Consider the following 24,196-nt stretch of genomic DNA (forward strand, 5'->3'; position numbering starts at 1 on the left):
TTTCAATCATTTCTTCGGGCTTCCTGTTACCATGGTTTCTAACCAAGCCAGGTAAATGATACTCGGATAGAATGGGATGGAGACAAGGGAGGGGGCTCCCACTGGGATTAAAAATACCCTCTCAAGGCACATTACCTGGTCTCTGCCTTGTCCTTCTCCATTGTCTGCAGGCTCTTCCTGCCTCTCCCTGCTGGACACATCTGTGCTCATTTTCCCTTATCCCACTTAACCCCTTCCTTCCCCAAATCGCAACTACAGTAAGTCCCCTACATACAAATGAGTTCTGTTCTGAGAGTGCGTTCATAAGTCCAATTTATTCATAAGTCCAACAAAGTTAGCCTAGGTACGCAACTACCATAATCGGCTAAATAGTGCTGTACTGTAATAGGTTTGTTATACTTTTCACACCAACAGTACATAAAACAAACACGAAAAATAAAGAAAACATGTTTACTCTTACAGACAGTTCCTTGAAAAGTACAGTCGTACAGCACGACAGCTGGCATCCAGGGGCTGGCATCGAGTGAACAGGCAAGAAGAGTTACTGACTGGAGGGCAGGAGGTGCGAGATGGTAGAGCTGAAGGATCGTCAGCAACAGGAGATGATGGAGGGCAGCCTGCAATGTCACTCACGTCTGGCGTTGACGGCACAGGCTCCGATTCCTTGCTGGAACCAGACGCACGTTCGCATCTTTGAGAGTTTGCAACTTGAAGGTTCGTATGTAGGGGACTGACTGTATAGGTGAGAGAGCTCAGAAGCCCAGCCCCTCAGGTTGGTTCATGCCTCATCCTCACCTTGAGCCATTCGGTTCATTCTTGACGTTGAGGCTGCCCCTCCGTCCCCATCGGTTCCTCTCAAGTCGTGGCTGCTTTGTTCTCACCCTGGATTGCGATTCTCTCCGGAGCTGAGAGCCCAAACAATCCTTCCTGCGATTGAGAAAATGGACATGAATGATCACTCCCCCTCTTTTCTCTAATTCTCTCTCTCTCACCCTCTCTGCGACCACAGATAAGGCCCTTTCTTAGCTTAGCGCTTTTCTCAGACATGGCCACTTCATTGTTTCTTTCCTTGCACAGAGAGGGGGAGATTGCCACGAATCCTGTATTTTATTTGAACAGCTCATCCATCCTTTCCTCTTGGAAATACAGCTCCAGCTTTTATACCCTTCTGTGTGGGTCCCTCCAGACCACTTCAGATCTGGTCGCCTTTTCTTAGTTTTTCCTCCCTGTGTTCACTCCTGACCACTCCACACTGACCACCCACAGACTCCCTCTCATCCCACCTTCTGTTCACGGATGAGCTTCAGCCCTCGGTCTCTATAAATTCCAACCCACTGCCACGGTTTTGGCCGCACCCCTCGGCAAAAACGACTCCCAAACTTGCATCCATAGCCTTGAGATTTCTTCACACGTCAGCTCTGTGTGTCCTTTTTTTAGGTCCACCTCCTCAAGTTCGTTACCTTTGAAGTCCAATGGCCTCTTGGTCCCGGATGTGCTCTGCTCTGGCTGTCCTCATTCTTACGAGGATAAAATCATTTGTCTGGATATCCACGCTAAGTTTCATTTTCTCCTTACCTTTTGGCAGTGACTCAGCTGGTCACTGTGATTTAATATTTACCTGGAATGTTGGCTTTTCAAAAACAAGGGTTATGTCTTATTCTTTGGTACTTCCTGGGTGTGCGTTACCCTCTGCGGTCTTTAACAGGATGTGTTATAATTGAGCTAAAAGTATTGTTCCCCCCATCGTGTACAGCGCTTAGGGTCTACCCGCCCTCTTTTTTCCCCGTTCTCCACGGCATCACCCTGGACGGGAGGTTGACACTTCACCCTCAAAGCTTCCCACCCTTTTGAATGCGAAGACATGTCTTAATATTACGTTTTTTCACAAACTCCTATTGACTGGGTAATAATTTAGTAATTTGTCTACCAAATACTTGAAAAATAAAACATTTACGTAAGACATTATGTATTCAGTCCTCTAGCAATGCTCAGTGTGCCTGTGTCTTGTGGGACCCTGGCCTTAATTTTGTGGCCGTTTGGCGACCACCAACCTAGACTTTGGCAGTGGTTCCTAATTGGTTTTCCTGGCTCAAGTTTCCATCCCTCCAGCCAGTCCTACACACTAGTAGGTTATGCACCTTTCTGCATATGCCACCTCCTGCTGAAAGCCTTCTTGCTCTTACCCTGGATTTTATCCTGAAAATAAGCTCCTTAACCTGCCATCCAGGTCCACCCCAGGTTCCCAATCTCTCCAGCGGTAGCATCCATTCCCCTTTGACGTATGCAGTCTGTTCTGGGCAGTTTTTTCCCCCAGCAGGCATTTTAGGTTCCAGTTGCTTAATCTTGGTTCTTATTCCCTTTGTCTGGAAAACCCCACCTTTTTAACTGTACGAGCTACCTGTGTGTAAGACCTACATTAAACCATGCCTGGTGCCCACCCCTACCACTCCAAGGGGCTTGTCCCGCATATTTGTGCTTAAAATCTGCTTGTGGGCTGTGTCTTGCTTTTATACACACGTGGACGTGCTCACACATTTTAAACTTTCAATTTGGAAATAGTTCAAACATTCTAAAAATGGCACAAGAAACACTCATATATCCTTGACTCAGATTCACGTGTTTTTAACATTTTACCCCATTTGCTTGATTTGCGCGCTGTGTGTGTGTGTGTGTGTGTGTGTGTGTGTGTGTGTGTGTTTGTATACCTGTATGTATGTTTTTTTTTTTTTCTAAACCACTTGAAGGTAAGTTATGTACATCGTGGGCCTTTACCTCTAAATTCATCAGTTGTATTTCCTAAGAAAAGGGATGTGCTCTTAGGTAACAGCAGTTCAATGATCACTGTCATAAATTCCCATTGATACTTTTGTCTAATCTCCATCCATGTTCCAGGTTTGTCTGTTGTTCAAATAATGACCTTTGCGACACTGTTGCCCTCCATTACAGAAGCTGGTCTAGAGTCAGCAATTTCATTGAGCTGTTGTCATGTTTCTTAGCCTCCTTTAATCTGGCACATTTCCACAGCCTTTCTTTGTTTTTTATGACATGGACATTTTTAAAGGATACAGTTCCCTCCTCCTCCATTTTTTAATGGAAAAGTCCTCATTTTGTGTTTGAAGCTTCCTCGTGATTAGACTGAGGTTGTGTATTCTTGGCCGGAATACTGGTTGGGGGGTGTGGTGTCTTTCTCATCGTGTCACATCTGGCGGTACCCAATGTCTATCTGTTCGCGATTGGTGATGCTAATTTTGGTGGCCCACGTAAAGTGTTGTCTGACTTCTCCAATGTTTAATTACTGTGTTCTTTCTCCCTTGCAACGAATGAACAGTCTGCTGGGGAGAACCTTTAAAGTCGTGCAAAGATACTCATCAAAAGTTCCTCCTAGAATTAGCGTCCAGTGATGATTCTTGCCTGATCCAGTCTTTACCATGATGGTTGCAAATGATTTTCCGGCACCAGTGCTCACTCAAAATTTATCATTTGGTTCTTGGCGTTCTACTGTTAGCAAGAGACCCCCTCCCCCCTATTTATTTATATACCTGTCCACTCACTGGACTCATGAATTCCTGAATTCCTGAATTATTCAGTGGTTTATAGTTCACTACTTTTGTTAATTATTTTGGTGCTCAGAATGTTCCAGATGTGCCAACGGGAGCTCCTTCAAACTGGCTCCTGTGTCCTTACACAAATGCACCCTTACTGTATTGTAAGTCCCTTAAGAATATATTAATATTGTGACCCATATGTGATAGTTCCTAAAGTGTGTTAGGAGAGAGAGATGACTCGTGTCTGTTGGTTGCTTTCTTGGGTCCTCTCATGCTGCTGTTAAGTAACATCTATAAAGATCTAATACATCCGCTCAAGTCGTTTCATGGTTAGGAACTTTGGAGTGTCACAGCACTGAAAGTGCTACTGGCTTGCACTGGAAAATCTAAGAGTGACAGTTACTGCTGTTAAGTCGTCTCTTATTTTTGAGTGTCTTTTTACCGAGCCATGTTACTTATATGTACGTAGAAGGGCTTAGTGGATCAACATCCATTGCTGACATTCACATGGGAAAGATCAAATAGAAACCTCAGAGTGGAGGTGATTTTTTTTCTTACTAGGAATTATAAGCTCAAATGCCTACAGGGTCCAGGAAGGTAACTCAAATGAATAAGGCATGTGCTTTGGCAGGGTGTGCATTGCAGTACACTGGAGAGCACATGCCCTGCCTTACAGAGGCAGCTGCTTCTTGGCTCTGACTACTTGTTCCTTTGTAGGAACATAGGTGTGAGGTTGCCAGATCTTCTCATTTTTCAAGACCATCCAGAAACCCACATTTTTATGCAAAACCTAAAAATCTCCCATTGTTACATCCTACCACCGAATTTTTTAGAAAGGTTAAAGCATACATCAGGTTAAATAGAGGACACTTCAGGTCTATAAGCTGAGCCAGCTAGCTCCATGGCTGTGGCCCGTGATCTCATCGAAGTACAGAGGCGGAGAATTGATTAGTGGACCTTTCATGAATCTTCCCGAGGGTATATAATTTGATGACCCTGGGATTTCCTATCCAGAGGAAGAATTCTTTAAGGTTCATCTTAGAGTCCCATTTAAAAAACAAAACAAGGTATAAAATCCATTGCTGTAAAACCCAAACGATTTTCTTCTAATATAAATCCCAACTGTATTGCTAATGACCTCTCCCCGAAGCTTCAATTCCCAGTGGCTTCCTGGATCCAGTCTTAATGCAAACGTAGTTCTGTTACTCGATTTTGGGAGGTGAGTGACTAGCCTCTTCTCTGGAACAAAGAGGGGTTGTAACGACCGCTCCCTCCCTGTTAATACGCACTCTAGCCTGTCATTTCCCCCCTTGCCAAGCCATTTCCAGGGGGGAGCATCTTCAGTATGTGCAGTTGGTCACGACTTCACAGATATTTCCACGGGACCGTTACCACGGAAACCGTTGCCTTATGAATTTTTTGTTTTATGACTTTGCTGAAGCAAACGCACTCCGAAAAGACACACAGTCTTCCACTTCACTCAAATGCTATGCCTAGGGCCCTGTCTCTCTGTCTCTCTGTCTCTCTCTGTCTCTCTCTCTCTCTTTTTCTTCTAAAGAAGAAGCATAAGAAATGCCAAGTTATAACACACGGCCTTTTCCAGATGCATATGGTGTTTTCTGTCCTGTGTCTCACTGTGGCTAGTTAGCTGGATTTCTGATTTGAAACGCCTTCAAGCCTTTGACCTACAAAATCAAGTAGAACCTATTGGTCTGTGACTGGAATAGACACACCTGTCAGTTTACACTTGACCCTTTGGGATTTTTCTGAATGCCTCCGTGTCTCTTCTTTCTGGATGAATGATACCAGAAGAGAAGATCTCATGAAAGGCATCTTTTCGGTTCTTTCTCATCTGAAGACTTTCTTCCAGCAGCCTCGTGTCCTGGCCCAAGTTGTTGGAGGCCACGACTGTGACCCACCAGGCCAGTGAGGGGTTCGATTATGAATGATTCTGGACGGGGGTCCAAATCTCTACCTTCTAATCCTCACCCTAAAATTTTCCAGAGGACCTTGGCATCTCTTTCCTGCTCTGAATAGCATCCCTACCTTTAAGAAAACTATCTCCTGGTGTCTCACTGAAAAAGGCAGACGAGAGTCTCTCTCGGCCCTGGTTTTTGCAGACTCAGCCTCACCGGGCATAAACCTGAAAGGCAGTTGCTCATTCCCTGTGTTTACTTTTATTTCCAGCCACATCTGGAGGCCAAAATTCATAAATTTATCGCCAAGCCTGGCAACAGTTTACTGAGTTTGTACGTTAAGGCAAGGGGGAAAAAAAAAACCCACAAAACACAAAACACAAAACGGTCTCCTGACTTGTCGGGTGTAAAATGGATGGAGAGATCAATGGGCAGACCATAAACCCCAACCTTGTTTATTAACATCTGCGGCCTGCTGCAGACGGTGGAGGCGTGAGCCGGCCCTGTTTGTCTTGGAGGTTTAGCTCAGAGAGCTCCATGGTGTACTCTCCGTATATATACAGCCAGGCATCTTTTTAACCCAGCAGAGACCAGTGGACGGGAACAAGGGCTGTTCAGAGGTGGAGGACCACAGATCCGATAGGGGGAGAGCGGGACTGGGCCCCCGGCCGTGTTTACAATTGGGGCAGGACAGTGGGTGGGCCAGTTCTTGTGACGTACTTGAGGCTTTAAAAAGCGGTCATAAATCTGATGTCTGTCAAACAGGGCTGGCATTTTCTTTTCCTTTCACAACCAGGTTTTGTACGACCCCCAAAAAAAAAAAAAATTTTTTTTTTTTTTTTTTTTAAAAAACAAGAAATCGTCTAAACGCTTGTGAAGAGGGTCCTCCTCTCCCACCACTCGGGAGGAACGTTTCCCGGGGCACACTGGAGTGTTTCCACGCAGGCTGTGGTCCACCCTCGCCCCACCCCTCCCCGGTCCCCCACCACCCCAAACCCCTGGGGAAGGGCGTTGCCGTTATATTTTGCGTTTTTACTGAAACGTTGGCGTGGGTACAGCAGCACACTGACGTGCAACCCTGTTCGACAGCTTGGCTCTCACCAGAGGTTTTGCCCCACTTGCTTTGGGTCAGCCGGGAGCACCCCCCCTAAGCCAGCAGCTCCTTTGGGTAGCTGCCCTTCTGCCATAAATAAGGCAGGGACCAAGGGAGCAGTTTTGGAGGGCCCCAGGATGGGGGCAAGGGCGTGCTGTTTGTGGCCGCCAGCCACGGCCCCTCTGACGAGAAAAAAATGTGCTGGGGATGTCCTTTTAGCAGGCGGTTTGGCTCTGTGGCACCTCACGTCTGAGGTGAGCCCGCCGAAGAAAAGGGCACTTTTTGTGGTCAGGGCCCGGGGCTTGGACGAAACACTTGGCCGGAGAGACTATGTGCCCGGGGAGGGCGTGGCCCGCCGAGGAGCAGAAACCGCCCCCCCCCCCCCCCCGTCTGCGAGGGGCTTGGCTGCCAGGTCAGGGAACACTGAACAACTGTTGGAGAGCTTGGCCTGCCTCGGACTCCAGGTGTGCCCTGGCCAGCCAGGTGTGTCATCTTACGCAGAGAAGCCCGAGGGTCCTAGGGTCCCCCGCTGCCTTCCCGTGCCAGAGCTTTCCCTATACTTGGGGAAGCACCCCCTTCAGGATCACCGCGTGTCCCGGGAGACTTGACCCTCTGTTGTTATTATACAGGATATGGGGGCTTCCTCCCCTTCTCACTCCCCCAGGTCACCATGTTCCGTGTCCTCGCCAGGCAGTGTCCCAACCAAGCTGCCAGCTGTCAGAGCTGAGGAGCTTACTGCTTTTCAAGGCATATTTCCTGGCTCCTGGCCCCGCGTGACTGCTTGGTTATTCAGGCAGGGCTGTTCGAGGGTGTGAAACCAATTGGGCCAGAGAGGGAGGTTAGGGCTCCATCCAGTGGGCTGGGATTTCCCCATGGGGGTTGGATAGGGGTCACAGACGTGTCCCCAGAAGGGACCCCCGGGAGAAACCCAGCCATGGAGATGCCAGTACTTTTCCATTGATGGGTGGTGCCGAGAAGAGGAGAACTTTGAGCCCCAGTGACCCCGCAGCCTAGGGACTTTCCAGGCTCGCCTCGGGAAGGTTATCCCAACCAGAGGCTAGGAATCAGGAAGCCTTTATTTTATTTTATTTTATTTTTATTTTAATCAAGTTTCACTCATGGTGATAAGTTGAGTGGTCACGCTTGAGGCCCTCATCAATGCCTTCCCAGAACCCAGAGGGTTCTGCTTGGGTCCTTCCGAACTTCTCAGCTCAGTGGCAGGTGCTGCAAGGAAACACCGCTCTCAAGGGCTCCCCGAGTTTCTCCCCTCACCTCGAGGTCACGTCTGCAGTTCTGTGAAAGTGAGTGTTCCTCTGGCTTGTTACACTCACAGGTGTTGTGTTCTCTCAAGTCGGGTTGTTTTCCGTTTTCACCATTTCAGAATTGCCGCTCTCTGCAGTGTGGCCTGGGAGCTGGGGTCCACCCCAGTTACACCTGGGGTTCAGGCGGCAGGTGACAGCTCCCTGCGTTAACTCACGGGGCTAACTTAAGTCTTACCCTTCAGGTATCAGCTTAATGTCATTTCCTTCAAGGGGCCTCTGCTGTCACTGTAACTTGCCTCCCACCCCCGGAGCATTCTTCTCTTTTTCCTCACAGAAGCTTTATCATTGATAGTCCAACGTTTGTCTTTATTTGTGTTCATCATCTGTGAACCTGCCTGGAATACCAGCCAGCAGGACAGGCAGAGGCTGTCAGCTTATTACTGACGAAGCCCCAACTGCCACCATGGCATCTGACACCCCAAAGATGCCCACGCAGTATTTGAATTAACACCTCCAGGATGGGAGCTGGGGAACGGCGCATATGGCGGATCAGACATGGCTGCAGTTGGGCACTTGTGCTTTCTGGCTTTCTGCATTTCTCTTGGCTCTGGTTTATACTTGGCTGCCTCCAGAGAAAGGGAGAAAAAGGAATTCCTTTTAACATTCAAGCCTGATTATTTATTTATTTATTTATTTATTTATGGCTGTGTTGGGTCTTCGTTTCTGTGCGAGGGCTTTGAGCCATCGCGGTGCGCGGGCCTCTCACTATCGCGGCCTCTCCCGTCGCGGAGCACAGGCTCCGGACGCGCAGGCTCAGCAGTTGTGGCTCACGGGCCTTGTTGCTCCGCGGCGTGTGGGATCTTCCCGGACCGGGGCTCGAACCCGTGTCCCCTGCATCGGCAGGCGGACTCTCAACCACTGCGCCACCAGGGAAGCCCCAAGCCTGATTATTGATCTCTCAACCTTACAGTTGCGATCAGAGGTGCAGAATTATGGTATATTTATTTTAGATGGGAAAAGAATGCCAGCAGGATCACGAGTTTCTTTGCCGTTACTGCAGAGGTGAGTCATTGCAGGGGCATGTTTCTTAACTGAAGAGATGGAGTCGCAACGTCCTGCCCTGCTTGGCAGGTTTCCAAAAGCCCTGGGTCCTGATGTGCGTTTCGTTTAAGGTAATCCTCTGGTTCCTTCTACTCTGGCTGTGCGGGGCGTGGCCCTGATCACCTGCAAAGCTGCTTCTCTTGTGACCACGTCAGGTCGGCACTTTCTGCAGGAGGGCTTAAAGGGCTGAGGTGTTTCATCACCCACTGCAGCATCCCTTTAAACTGAGAGTTTGCGTTTGCTCATGAATGCTCAGATGCCCACATGTTGGGAACTTCGGCGTGTTCTCCAAGCATCTTTGGACAGCCAGAACCTTCTGGTTGAAAGGCCCAGCTGGTGTGAACGTCTGCACAAGAGGCCCAGGGCATTTTCTCCGGGGAGGAGAGTGTGAACCCTACAGGCTCTGGGGTCTAATTAATAACGCCTCTGCTAGGAGACCTGAGTTCTAGGTCTGGCTTTGCCTCCACCCTGGGCCTCCTTTTGCTACAAAGCCGGGCACCCGTATTTCATAGTTGGAGACTGACTGAGGGTAGATAACCAGAGAAGAGAAAGCAATGAGCAAATATCTAATTTATGCAATTGGCAAAGATGTAATTATGGCAAACATAGAAAAATGTATATAAACACAGATGGTGTAGTGGGTTTTGTTTGGTTTTTTTGTTTTTGTTTTTTTGGTATTCCTTTGTCATCTGTGCCCATCTCTAAATGAGCACAAATTCTTCTGCAAGTATGTCTGCATTTCCTGCCCTGTAAGGAGATTCAGGAATTCAAAATACAGTTGCCAAACTAGCAAACTAATTTAAGATGATGTATGAGTTTGCTAGAGCTGATATAACAAGAAGTACCACAGACTGAGTGGCTTACACAACAGAAACGTCGTATTGGCTCCTAGCTCTGGAGGCTAGAAGTCCAAGATTAAGGTGTTGGCAGGGTTGGTTCCCTCTGAGGGCTGTGAGAAGGAGTTTGTTCCAGACCTTTCTCTTAGCTTCTGATGGTTTGCTGGCAATATTTGGCATTCATTAGTGGGTAGAAGCACCAGCCTCATCTCTGCCTTCACTTTCATGGGACAGTCTCCCTGTGTGTGTGTCTGTATTCAAATTTCCCCTGTTTATTTATTTTAAATTAATTTTTATTTTATATTGGAGTATAGTTGATTTACCATGTTGTGTTAATTTCAGGTGTACAGCAAAAATTTCCCCTTTTTATAATGACATCAATACTATTGGATTAGGGGCCCAACCTTATTTCAGTATGACCTCATCTGAACTAATTACATCTGCAACAACCTTATTTCCAAATAAGATCATATTCTGCAGGATTGAAGGTTAGGACTTCACATATGAATTGGGGGGGTTGGTAGGGGAATACAGTTTAACCCATAACAGATAACAAATGACCAAGCCTTACAAGAGAACTAGAGGGAACATGGATTCAAAAACTTTCAAATTATTAATGTCACCTCAAGTCTTGAGATTAATCTGAGGCATCCAAGAAAGTGTCCAATGGGTAGTTAGAACTCTGTGGGGGAAGGGCAGAGTTAACCCTTCCCGCGCTGCCTAAGACTTATGATTTTTGCCGCACTGGTACGTGTACACTGGTACACGTACTATTATTTTCTTAATATTTTTATACCCAGTCTCATAATTTACTTAAACACACTTTAAAAGGAAACCCTGTTATCACTATCACAAATGGAGTCCAGGGTCACTGGGTGTAAATAGAAGATACGATGAAATCGTGAAAGATTTAGATTTTGTGGCTTTCCCCAAGGCTCTGAGCCCGAGAAGCATTCTTTCTCTTTTTGTGTAGCTACAATTGTAGAGGTGTTCAAGACTGGAAGCATCAACTGGAGATGTTCTTCCTGCTTTCATCAGGATGGAAAGAGATGGGACTTCCCTGGTGGCGCAGTGGTTAAGAATCCGCCTGCCAATGCAGGGGACACGGGTTTGATCCCTGGTCCGGGAGGATCCCACGTGCCGCGGAGCAACTAAACTCGTGCGCCACAACTGCTGAGCCTGAGCTCTAGAGCCCGCGAGCCACAACTACTGAGCCCGCGTGCCACAACGACTGAAGCCTGCGCGCCTAGAGCCCGTGCTCCGCAACAAGAGAAGCCACCGCAACGAGAAGCCCGCGCACCACAACGAAGAGTAGCCCCCGCGCGCCGCAGCTAGAGAAAGCCCGCGCGCAGCGACAAAGACCCAACGCAGCCAAAAATAAATAAATTTTTTTAAAAAAGGGAAAAAAAGGATGAAAAGAGACTAGAAAAAGGAAAAGCATTTCTGCGTGACTCAGTGTCATTTCATGTCGTGTTGGAGTGTGGCCAATTTATCCCAGGTGCCACTAGGTTATATATCACCCCTATTTTCGGAGACACTGATCCAGTCCAATTGCCCCATCTCTTAGATGAGAAACTTAAGGCCTCTGAGAAATGAAGGCCCCTGACAGTTTTCAGATTCCATTGCTAATTAGTGGCTGAGCTGACTGTAGCCTGGTGATTCTCAACCAGGGACAGTTTTGCACCCACTCTTTGACAGTGGTCTGGAGACATTTCTGATTGTCAAAACTGGGGGATGCTACTGGCATCTATCTAGTGGGTCGAGATCAGGGATACTGCTAAACATCCTGTATTCTACAATGCCCGGGACCACCTCCACCGCAAAGAGTGGTCCAGCCCCAAATGTCTCTAGGGCTGATGCTGAGAGCCCTGCTCTAGATAAAGGTTTCTTGGCTCCTGGTCTCCTGTGGATCCCCTTGTTCTCTGCCGCCTTGTCTTACGTGATTGCGAATGCTGTCTGTTTTCGGAGCTACTCGATAGCTATCGCTCACACCAGCGAAACGTTGGAAGACGTTATCGTCTCTAACTTATGAGGCTCCTAAGCCACTTGGTGGCAGACATTACAGCCTCTGGTTTTCTCGACAATCCCTTGACCTTGTAGTGGGAAATTTTGCCCGTTATTCGTTGGAAGTGGCCTGGGATCTGATGGTGGCAGAATTGTTCACCCCCAGATCTTCCTACATATAAGGCAGTAGAATAATCTTCATCTCCATCCTGAATGGAGGCGGTCTGGGGAAGTGGAATTTGTTAAGGAGAAACTCTGAAGGGTCTTTACATGAATCCAACAGCGTGAAAAGATGAGTCAGTGTGGACCATGTCTTCAAGGGGCATCCACCCTAGCAGGGACAGTTAATACAGGGCCACAGGCTCTTAGAATACAGACGAGCTGGAAATTTACAAGAGCATGAGAGAGCTGTGTGGTCTCGGAACAGCCAGGTAGAAGGACCCGAATGTACACCAAGTGTTCCGAGAAACCGGCGGTGCTGAAGTTTGCATTGACGCCTATGCCTACGTAAATAGAAATTCCACCCACTTCTTAACGAAACGTCTTAGGCGATAGGCCCACACGATCTCTTCCCTAACTCTGGACTTGACCCTTCAGCTCCGTGAGTTGATAAAACTTTGCTTTGCTCATGTCCTGGTGTAAGGCATGGCTTGACAGCCTGTATGTGTGTGTGCGTTGTGTACACTGTGCAGTTGGGCTGCGTCCGGTTTCTGCATCAGACGCCAAGTCCCGGGGCGGCCAGGCCTGTGTTTATTCTGTGCTCCTTTACACATAGGCCCTCGTGTGCGAATTGCTGCCCTCTTACAGGGCTGTTTAGCCCTGTGTTTGGGGGTTTCTGGGTCTTTTGGCAGAGGGGCCGGACTTCTTCCATTTTTCCCTCCGTCTCCTCCAGCCTTCCTCCCGGGTCCGTCACGTCTGTCCATAGGCTGGTGGGTGTGCGGCCCGAGAGTCCCAGCAGGTCCCTGGTCTCCTTGGAAGCCTGGAGTGTGATGACTGAGGCTCACCGTCGTCTGACCTCTGACCCTCGTTTGAGTAACTGTCTCAAATCGCGCTCCACGCGCAGCCCGGGGGCTGGTGGTGTCAGACCGTATTTGGGGCCAGGCTGGGTCCCCGCGTTCCCCGGTCCCGAGAGGGCCCTGTCGCCGTGCGATCAGGAAAGCCAAGTTAATCCACCCTCTGATCCGTCCGGCCCCGAGTCACAGCTCGAGGCTTTAAAATCAGCCAAGCCTGGAAAAGGAGGCGTCACATTATGAGGCTGTAGGAATTCCGTCTAACATTTTAAAATATCTGCACATTCCTTTCCCGGTCTCGGTTAAATAACCTCTCTTCTGTTAGGATGTTCTGATAAACCCAAAGAAACCTGCAGCCGTTGCCCACACATGCCTTCCACAAGTAAAATAACCATCCCTCCTGCTCACGGCTTGCCCTTCTTCTGAAATGGCACATCTCCACCCTGTCTCCCCCCAGCCCCCAGCCTGGTTCTCCTGTGTCCCCAGACATCCCAGGGAGACAGGAAGAGGAGGAACGATGGTCCCGATTTTGCCAGTGGAGATGAAAAAGCAGCATACATGCAGGGTCGGGGCTGAGCTGCCCCGGGACTCCCACGAGGGCCTCGCGCTTGCTCTTCCGGCTTTGAGCTGAGCCACGCACCTCCCGACGGCCTCATTCGGGCACTGCCTTTGCCAGGCGCTCTCCCTGTCTCTCCTTGGCGATTTATTGATCACCTTCTGTCTGCCTGCCTGCAGGTGACTGTGGACTATGTGCTTTTTACTGATGCTCAAAAAAGTGGTAAAAACGCCGGTGCCCAAGGTGGTACGGCTAAAAATTGTCAGAGTGGTAATTCACACCTGGAGAGGCCCAGCGTCTTCCTTTCCACTGAGCCAGGTGAACCGTCTGGCAAACGACCCTGCAGCCATTCCCTCCCCACCTGCCCAGATGCTCCCACCTGCCCCCAGGGCGGTGGGAGCCGTGTTCTCCCCCAGTTACTCACTGCACATACGGGGCATGTCATGTATGTACATGCATATAACACGTATGACGTAATCTGTAATGTACCCGTAGAATATGTAATGTACCCACATGTAATACCTTGTAATACGTATCACAAAATACGAGCATCAGTTGTTTTCAGTGTCATCTTTTCCCACTAGGTTTTCTACTCTGGGGAGTCTGGGACCTGCCCTTCCTGCTTGACCTTTCTGGCACCTGCTCTAAAAGCATGAGCACATAGCAGGTGCTTTGTCAGCATCGGAATTCCCTTCGTGGTGGTTTTTCCTTAAGAAAACCCCTCCTTCCCTGCAGGGGTGTGTGGTGCCTGCTACCGGTGTCCAGCGTCCTTCAGGCCGGCTGGTCACACTGTGGTCCTGAGGAGGGGCTGGGGGGTGAGCGTGCCTCCCTCCCAAACCTCACACCTCACGCTGGTTGCCCACCTGTCATCTGCCTGCCCTGGACACGGCAGGGACCTGGGGGTGGGGGGCACTGCAGTGCTTGGCCCAGGCTTCCCGGGAGAGCTCATTCCCTGATGGGGGCAGGCTCCTGTGCACCAGACGGAAGGGCGAGAGCCTTCAGTCCCCAGAATGAGCTGTCACACTGTCCCCGGGGCCCACCTGGGCCTCGGAGGGACCTCAGTGGCTCCCCGAGAAGCAGGGCACTGGGTGGCCCGGCATCCACGCTCCCGCCAGCCAGGGCAGGTCTAACTCTGTTTGTACTTAACTACTGGCGTCCTGCATCTGAGTTCGTTAGGGAGGAGGGGAGGCATTTAAACTCTCATATATAACATTTATTACGCTCCGGACACTGTCATAAGTGCTTTACCAATGCTAATTTATGTAACCCGCCAGGCAGCTTTATAGGGAGGTGCTATTTTTATATCCGTGGTTGACCGATGAGGAAACCGAGGCACAGAAAAGCCCAAGGCTTGGACTACATGGCAGAGGTGGGATTCACACGCATATGATCCCACCTGATTCTGAGTGCTGCTGCTTTAAGAAAGAACTTGGAGAACCATTAAGGGTTTAGTCCCCGTTTCCCCCTCACTCCTAAGTTTGCTGGAGTAGCAGCAGAGGAAGCTGATGGCTGGGCGTTGGGAGAGGGGGGCCCATTTAGGCCTGTTTGTAGTCAGAGTGTGGCCTTACGGAGCACCGTCGGGGCTTTTCCTGTTAGCATAAGTGTTGCTGCCGCCGCCCGGGTGGTCTCTGGGGCTGAGGTCTCCCCGGATGTGTTGCCCCCAAATCTGATGAGCAATCGTCTCAAGGGAATTCTTAAAAAAAAATGTTGCTTGGGGTCACACCGTTTAAATTTACCTCCCTGACTTTCTGTGATCTCATTTTTTTCCTCAAAATATCATTGGAAAAGTGTTTTTGAGTTGAGCATTTTATTTTCCATTCAAACGTGGTGAAACTGACACACGGGGGCCCAGGCTGGGCTGGAGGGTGGGTGACCCGGACCTCACACACCTTCGCGGGTCAGCCCTCAGCAGGCTGGCGGTGGCACTGGACCACAGCAACATCTGAATCCCTGTCCGGTGATGCTGCACCTCCGTGTCGCTGGTTGGGTACACACCGTATTCAGAGGGTGTCCCTCGAGGCAAAGATGTGATTTTAAAAGAGAAAGCTTGTAACGCTTTTTTTTTTTTTTTTTTTTTTTTTTTAAGCATGGTAGATTGGGCTCTGTTTTAGGCTCGTGTCAAAAACTCTGCTCAGGGAAGACGCAGGACAGAGCTCAAAGTAGGACCAATGTTAGCAGCTCCAGAATGAGGTGGATTGGGAAAGACGGGAGCTCGGAGAGCTACCCAGAGCAGCAAGTCCAGCTCCTCCGGCTTAGCAACCCCGGGAGAGCTTTGCCGTTGCTGAGATCAGCAACCACCTACATGTATGGAGTACCACGGGCCAGAGCACGTGACAGCTATGATGAATGATTTGTACGCTGTACTAGGCGCTTAGGAATCTAACAGGTGAGCCATATCGCCCACCCAAAGGAATTTAAGGTCTCCCTGGGGAGAGAAGATAGATAACCTACCCCCTCCAGGATCTGGTGTTTAGCACGAACGTAGGGGTACGGGCAGTAGTCCTGTGGCTCAAGTGTGAGCCGTCACTGACAACTGGGAAGTCAGGTGGGCTTCGGGCCAGGCTTAAAGGGAAGGTGTTGGGGAGAGGCAGGGCAAGGGAGGTGTTGCAGGTTGTGGGGAGCAAATATCGGCTGAGAGGCCTGCAAAGCAGTCCTACAGCGGGGCTGGAGAGAGAAGGGGACGGATCTGCTTGCGCATGGCCTCTGATTTCAGGCGGTTAGGCGGCCACCGACAACTGCTGGGCAGAGTCTGGCTGAGTTAACTGATACTTTAGGATGATAAGCCGGAGAGCTTTATAGCGTGGCCTGGAACAGGCAAGTCTGAAGTTGAGGAGCCTGCGTCGGGGGTTATTGCAACAGGGGAAGGCAGGGAGACAAGGCTGCACTCAGCTCCACCCCTGGAGCCAGAGGAGCTTGGTGCAAATATTGACCCAGCTACTCATAGCCACGTGACCTTGGGCAAGTGTTAAATCTCTCCGTACGTCAATTACCTTATCTTTTACGTAGGGATACTAATGTTCATTCGTTCCTTCAGCCAAAAGCGGGCTGTACCATACAATGTGTGCTGATCATACAATGGAGTACAAAACAGACACTCTCTCTGCGCTCGGGGATCTAGTAGGCAGAGACACAAGCTAAAATGAAATAAACAAATACGGCCATTTCAGATTAGGTTAAGTGCTGTGAAGGACACAGCCGAGTTGCACTGCTTGGGTGGCCCATGTCATAGAGCCGTCACGGAGGGCCTCTCGGAGAATGTGCTGTCTGAGCAGCAGAGACTTAGGAAGTTAAGGGACGTGGTTCCACTAAGGAGACAGCAAGTGCCAAGGTCCCGAGGCACAGAAGAGCTCGGAGCTTCCCAGCCCAGAAATAGAGCCAGTGTGTGGAAGGGTAGTAGACAAGGTGAGCGGTGATACCAGACGAGGAATTAAGTAAGGAACACATGTGAAGGGCTGGGACACAGTAAACAAAAAATGACATTCTTATTATGGGAACCTTATGGACCTGAGGTTATCGAGGGCCCGAGCTGGTATCATGGCCATGGGGATATAACAGAAGACGGGCCATGAACAACATTAGCAGAAGAACCAACTGGAGGTAGAGTGATGCCCGGTGTTGGGGGAGGGCTGCCCATCCGGGTGATGGAGAGAGTGAAGCAGGGAAATTCACCGAAGAGGGGCGCTTCCAAGGGGAGCCTGGCTGAGGCGGTAGAAGAGGTACCACTTGGATGTGGCGAATTTGAGGTGATTTGGCAATCGGTGATCACCCTGCCCTGTAGGCAGCTGGCACGCCGGGGCTTAGGATAAAGGTTAGGGCCAGGGTTTCGGGGAGCCTTTCATCCAGGATGAGGGGAAAGGGTGGAAATTCAGCTGGCTGAGGACCGAGCCTCCGGGCTCCCCTCTGTGCTGGACCAGGAGGGAGAAGAGGATCCAAGGAAGAGAGGGGGAAGGCGATCTTGTGAGACGTGGGCGCCCGAACGGGGTCCACGAGGATCCCAGTCCTCAGGCTCACATACCCTCTCTCTTGTCCACGCTCCTGGGGGGCGCAGCAGGCCCCTTGTCTCCCACACGGCCCCTGCAAGCTGTGTCATGGAGCCTGGCCTCTGTTTGCCGCCTGGAGTTGGGTAACAGGCTCCGAGAAGTGGTAGGTCCTGAACTAAAACGTGAATGCCATCAGAGAGCCAGCCCTCTGTCCGTAACAACGCAGGTATTTGGAAAATGCCACAGAGCAGGTCTGCTCAGCCCTGCGGCTGCAGCCTGTCAGCAGGGTGAGGATTCTTGGTCAAGTACACAGTCCAAGCCACTATTGACCATATCCTTCGGTGGAGAGCGCTGCTCTCCTATCAGTGGAATCTCAGGCTGCCTCTGAGATCACCCCGCGGCCCTTGCCGTCTGGGCGCGTCCGACTTCTGGTCTCCCCCTGATGGTGCGGGAGGTCCCAAGGGAACCCTTGCCAGCTGGCACCTCAAACCCCAACTTTGGGTCAGGCTGGCAGCCACTGATCCCTGATTTCCAAGCTGTTGCTGATTTCACGAGCCATCCTGCAACTTCTATTTCGACTGTTTTTAAAAATTGCATCTCTAGCTTTATTTCTAGTTCCAGGCGACGGCTATCCCTTGCATGTTTATTATTTATCGAGTACCGTGGCATTTTGCTCTTCTTTACCCAACAATGCCTGTTTACGTTAGACGTGCAAAAATGAGAACACAGATCACCCATCAACTTGCTTTACCCCTAGATGACGGCTGTTAACCTTTGCTCTTTCTTCCGGGTTTGTGTTTATAACCTCTGCAATGCTGTGATTATTTTTACAATCATAATAATAGCTAGCACTTATTTATTCCTTACTACGGGCCAGGAAATGTGCTATGCAGTTGAACACACGGTTTAATTTAGCACCAGTAAGCAGCTTGTGAGATGGAGACCAGTGTAGTTCTATTTTACATCCTCAAATAGAAATAACATAATGGTGGTGGCTGAGAGGCTTATTACTAGGGGCGGCAGGCAGAGGAAGGCTTTTGTGCCCTTCTACAGCAAGAAAAAAAATGTTTTTTTGGCTCCTAATAAATGTTTATTGTTAAACTGCAGCATACAGAGCACTTCAATACTGTGTCCCTGGAAAATATGTTTCCACAATATAAAATAGGTACTAGATAAGAAAAAATATATACAATAGCAGTAGTCAAGTGCTCCCTTTAATCATAATTCTAAATTACTTATTTTCATATTAACATAGATATTTCATAGACCAAGAAAAACTGAGCTAAGTATTATGTATTTTTTAATGGCTAACACGCGTCAAAGAATTTGTATTTAAAAGTGATCAGGAGCTGGTAATTAAAATAAATAAACAAAAATAAATAAACCTTAATCCTGACCTGGAGACAAATCCCGGTAAAGATCCAGCTTCATTTTTCTTATTGCTCGAACCCTCGAATTCATCGTGTGAATTTGCCAGATTAGATGGTATAATTATCTTTCAGAGGCCTGGGTGGGATGTATGCTCAGTGTTTACGCTGCGGGGGGTGGGTGGCCAGTGGTAGCACTCAGCAAAGGGTCTCGGTGACGACTGAGAGGTCGGGAGACTGGAAGGAAGTAGGCAAATCAGGGCTGAATTAAGAATGTTGTGGCCTTAGGCACTTTTATCTTTGGGAGCCCCTCTCCTGGTAAAAATCAATCAATCAATCAATAATGGTATTTTCGCCTCCGTAAAAGGATGAATATAATCCAGGCTGGGTTCATTGTTACATAGGCGTTAACGTCATTGTCAAATTATTCCTATTAATTTTAAAAGAAATTGGAACATTTTCGTGGGCCCCTAAATTATCGTTGAGTCCTGGGCAGGTGTGCCCAGTGGGTGTGTCGGCCTTAGGTAGGTTCCTAGAAAGGGGACCTGGCAGTTTGGTGTCCTGACAGCTACTTGGCCTGTTTTGTAGAAGTCCCTCCCCTGTGACTTCGGACCCACTCAGAAGGTTCAAGAGATCCCCCAAACTGCATCCCTTTTTGGCCAGAGGCGGGGCTCTCGCTAACACCGTGTTGAAATCCCGTGTTCTAGCCCATTTATTCTTCTTTCCCCACCCTGGTCCTCCCCTGCAGCAGTCTGCTATGGGACGGGACGTGTTTCAGGCTAATGTTTTCTTGGGGCCTCACCAGCCGGGCCTTTTGTTCCTCAGTCCCAGTTATCCAGGAGGACCTGCCCCTTCCATCTTGGTTGGAGGTGGTTGGACCGAGAACCGCTAGGTGACGTTTGGCTCACAGCATCCGTGAGATGTCAGGAAGGAACCTGTCAAGGTTGGGGGGTGCGGGAGGAAGGCAGGGACCTGGGGCGGGGGGGTGGGTGGGCAGGCTGTGGGTAGCCTGTGGCAGTCTCTGGCCTTCCTTGGAGGTTTGGTGTTGGGCGTGGCACGCTGCTGTTGCCCTGCTTCCAAGGGAGGGTCATCTGCCCCCCGTCCCGCTGGTGCCCTGAAGATGCAAAGGCCGCGGGGAGGTGTGTGTGCAGCCTCGGCAGACGTGGAAGCCAGAGCGCCGTGGGCAGAGAGGAAGCATCCGTGCTCCATCCAGCCTCCCGAGAGGCCCTGCGTCTTGCCTGCCCTGTATGGCCATGACGACGAGAAAGGCAAAGGGGAAAGAGACCCCCGCTTGTTTTAAAGACCAGAGCAAACACAAACCACTCTGTTCAAAGCAGTGGTTCTTAGGGATGTATTTCAGGCTGGAGGTTGGATTGCCTAGAACTGGATTATAGGAGAGGGGGAGGGCCGCTCTCTCTTGGGATACAAGTAATGTCTCTCTCACCCTCCTACACTGCAGGAGTCAGCCGGGCAGGTCCAGAAACCAGCTGGCGAAGAGGGGAAGGCCCTAGCGGAAGAGCAGGGAGGGGTCAGCTTGCGTGAGGTTTCTGGGGAGGGGGATAAGGAGGTGTTTGAAGGGATCCCTTCTAAGCTCTCGCTTCTGTGGACCACCAGCGTTGGGTTCACCCAGGAGCTTGTCAGAAATGCAGAATCTCCGCCCGCCACGTCAGACCTGCTGAATCTCCAGGTGGTCAGATGGTCCTCAAACTTTGCTGCATATTAGACTTTCCCTGGGAACTTAAAAAAAAACTTAAAAAAAAAAAAATCCAGTGCCCGGACCTTAATCAGGACCAATCAGAACCACGGAGGGTTCTGAGGGTTCTTCCCCTCAGGCAGCAGGAATGGCGATCTCAGCGAGTAGCCGAGTCTGGGGACCCTCCCTCCCCTCCCCATCTCATTCCCCTACCATGAGATTTAAAGAAGACCCCCCTCGAGTGTCCCACTATCTCCCCTCCAATGTCTGCTGCTAAATTGGCTGGCTTGAGATGTCCTGGGGGTGGGGTGAGTTGAGGTTCACTTGCGTTAAATTTCTGGTCTCCCCTGGAAGGCTGATTGGAATCGTTTCCAGTCACCTAGGCTTGAGCTTGAATGAGTTTATGGGATGCTCTCCACCTAATAAGCTGAACATGGGTGGGGCAGGTGGGTGGCTTTGCATAAAATAGTAACAGGAATGGGAAGCCATTCTGGGTGCTGCGGTTGGAGTTGGAGAGCACATTGCTGTTTTGCTTACTTCTTTCCAATGAGTTTTCTAGCATCTGCGAGTTGTCCGGTTAGGTCCCAAGAGCTGCACGGTTCATCGGAGCTAAAACTGTCAAGTTCTTTGCTCCATGGTCAAGAGGCCTCTACTGCATTTGAGGTTGGCTGTGGTTGAGGAAGCCAGCCCAGCGAACATGTCCCCAGGATTGCGGGGAGGGGGTCCTGGAGCGCACGGGGATCCTGATCCAGCGGCTGCAGCCCAGCCCCATCCTCGGAAACTCTAGAAACCTAGGGAGTGATCCAAGCCCCACGATGATGTGTGTGCATCCAGCGAGGGAACAAAACGCCGCCCAAACAATCCTTTCTCTTGTGAGTGAAGGTTACAGGTTTTCTGTTTCAAACCTGATGGTGTTGTTTTCCTCCGTTTTCTTTCTTCTCTCTGTTTTCATTTGCCAACCTAAGGGTCTAGAGTGATTTCTTTGAGCCTTATGATGGCGAAGCTTAGAATGAGGCTATTATCTTTAAACACCTTTTGAAATACTACTCTTCCTGGTGTCTGAATTAGGTTGAACAGAGGTCGGATTTAAAGATTAAATATCTATTCTTTTGCAGCAACAGCGACTATGCTGGTAACTGTGCGTGTTTGCTCAGGAATTCTACGGGTGGTGTGGAATAGCCTTGTTCTCTAGAAACCCGCAAAGGAGTAAAATTAATAAAAGCATAGCTAATATTTATTGAGTGCACAGAGCTAGGTGTTCCTCATGTGTTATCTCATTCAGTGAATTCAAACATATCATAAGGTCAGAGTATATAAAAATTCAGAAATACTGTCATAGAACTCTTTGAGCAAAAGTCTCCCCAACTCAGGACTGTGGCAGTAGATTAATTTTGTAGTAAAGGTCCATTGTGAATTTAAATTTCGTTATAACTTTAAAAAAATGACTCTCCAGTGTCATACCCATTCATGTCTTAGTTTATTCTAGATCTAGTTTATCATGGTGATAACCTATATTTCTTTGAAAGTATCCTTCAGTTTGCCGTGTACACGATGGATAGGACATGGATTTCTCCCTTTATTCTGAGTTAATGTAGTTTTATTCTATACTGAAGAGTAAACAGCTATAAACTCCTGTGTCCCTGGGAGGCTGTCTGGCATTCGTTTTAAGCTTGAAGATGTGTTTCGTTATCCGGTTTCCTGTTGTAAATCTCCCTTTCTTTCTCCAGGTGAAATCAGAGGTTCGTGACTGACCTGCCTAGGTGCTTTGAACCGAGAAAGAAGGACAAGATAAAAGGTGAGCTGCACATAGTAATCAGGGCACAGCCCTGCTGTTCCTCTTGCTTTGGGGGTTCTGCTCCTTCCGTGTCATACCTGGTTGCCCCAATATCCCGACGCACCTGTGTGCCAGCCTGGAGTGGCAACTGGCAGGCCGGAGCCTTGCACTGGCCATCAGAGAGGGTCCAGAGACACAGGCTGATACATTCTAACAGTGATCACGATTAATTCAGGCCAGGCTGTACTCTCACAGCTTTCACTTAGATGAACTCATTCTTACCTCTCACAGCCCAAGCCAATCAGTCATGTTATACCCAGCCTACAGAGGGGGAAACCGAGGTCCAGTCATCCACCCGGGACTGCACAGTTAATTAATTAGCGAGGGAGCCAGGATGCAAAGCCAGAGCTGGCACCGGCGCTGTGATCTCTTTCCATTCCGAGTGACAGCGAATCGTCACAGTTGCCCGGTGCACCGTGCATCAGTGTTCCTGCCGCCTGCTCTTCAGACGCATGGGTCCGAGGCGGGACACAGATGTCTTGCATTTTGCAGGGAGAACCATCAGGTAGGTGACTCCAAGGCTGCAGGATTCAGGGGGATCGCAGGGCTCCTGGAATGCTGCTGACTGCAGTCTGGCCCTAATAAAGCAGGATGTGGGGCCAGGGGCCACTCCCTGGGTGCGAGGGCTGGGTTGCCTATAGCTCTCTAGACCCCATCACCCACAGAAGCTGCAGTTCTGGCTGTAAGTCCCAGGCACACGTACACGTCAGTTCTGCCAAGGTAGCTGGAAGCTCGGAACGTGGGCATGTTTGACTGGAGGCAGCAGATGGTCTAAAAACGGGCGTGCTGTGCTATGCAAAGCAGGGCTTTGGAACTGGGAGATTATGGTGCAAATTCGCCACTGTTGGTCTAGCATCAGGGTAAACAGCATGGACCCAGAAGTCCTGGGTTCAAATCTTACTTCCGCTACTTTCTCACTTTGTGACCACAGGGCTGGTGACCTTCACTCCTCCAAACCTCAGTTTCCACGTCTGTAAAATGGGGATAATAAGGAGTATCCCTGCCACGGTGTGACGTGAAATGAGAGAATACACCGGGTTAGGTGCCTGGCACCGTGCCTGGGACACGCGAAGCCTACAGTCAATGTCAGTGTTGTTGTTGTTGTTTTTCTTACTAGCTCTGGGCATGATCTTGGGTAAATTACTAGGCCTCGGTTTCCTCATCTGGAAGCTGGTGATGCCAATGCCTTATCCTCAGGGGAGGTCGTGAGTTAAATGAGATATGTGATGCTAATCCCTCCGTCCACTAGAATACCCAGTCCCAACAATTGCTCTACAGCGATTTTCCGATTAAAAAAAAATTTTTTTATTAGAGTATAGTTGCTTTGCAATGTTGTGTTAGTTTCAGGTGTACAGTAAAGTGAATCAGTTATACATGTGCACATATCCCCTCTTTTTTTAGATCCTTTTCCCATATAGGCCATTACAGAGTACTGAGTAGAGTTCCCTGGGCTATAATTAGTAGGTCATTATTAGTTATCTGTTTTATATATAGTAGTGAGTATATGTCAATCCCAATCTCCCAATTTATCCCTCCCCTGGTAACCATAAGTTTGTTTTCGACATCTGTGACTCTACTTCTGTTTCGTAAATAAGTTCATTTGTATCGCCTTTTCTAGATTCCACATATAAGCGATATCATACGATATTTGTCTTTCTGTGTGTGCCTCACTTCACTCAGTATGACGATCTCTAGGTCCATCCATGTTGCTGCAAGCCCGGTTTTCCAGTCTGATCCTTCTCTCTTCCCAGCCGCCCCTGCTCTTGACTTTGGTAGCACAAGCTGGGACACACCCTAGGGGCTCCAACCTTTGGAATTCCAGTCTTTCTTTTCCAAAGTAATTCTATTTGTGTTTTCCCTAAGCCTCTTTCTTCAACCCAGGATTCATCATGTCGCTTTCTGACTGAAAACAAACAAACGCAAAACCTTCCATGGATTTCCATCGATCATCTCAGCAAACAGATCTCATTGGGCACCTAACCTTATCGCCCACCACTTC

At 49.3% G+C, this 24,196-nt stretch overlaps 1 long non-coding RNA gene across 2 annotated transcripts; it reads left to right on the top strand.

Moving 5' to 3' along the window:
* Window positions 1–499: 499 nt before the first annotated feature.
* LOC114484948 (uncharacterized) lies at window positions 500–24,178 on the top strand. Of its 2 annotated transcripts, XR_008616595.1 has the most exons (4): window positions 16,640–16,725; window positions 22,091–22,158; window positions 22,429–22,702; window positions 24,061–24,147. It is a non-coding gene; the product is annotated as an uncharacterized lncRNA (long non-coding RNA). The 2 variants fall into 2 exon arrangements; XR_003678331.2 differs by lacking the exons at window positions 16,640–16,725; window positions 22,429–22,702 and adding an exon at window positions 500–714 and having other exon boundaries at window positions 24,061–24,178.
* Window positions 24,179–24,196: the final 18 nt, after the last annotated feature.

The sequence above is a fragment of the Physeter macrocephalus genome, unplaced genomic scaffold, assembly GCF_002837175.3.
Source record: "Physeter macrocephalus isolate SW-GA unplaced genomic scaffold, ASM283717v5 random_174, whole genome shotgun sequence".
In the NCBI taxonomy this organism is placed as follows: Eukaryota; Metazoa; Chordata; class Mammalia; order Artiodactyla; family Physeteridae; genus Physeter; species Physeter macrocephalus.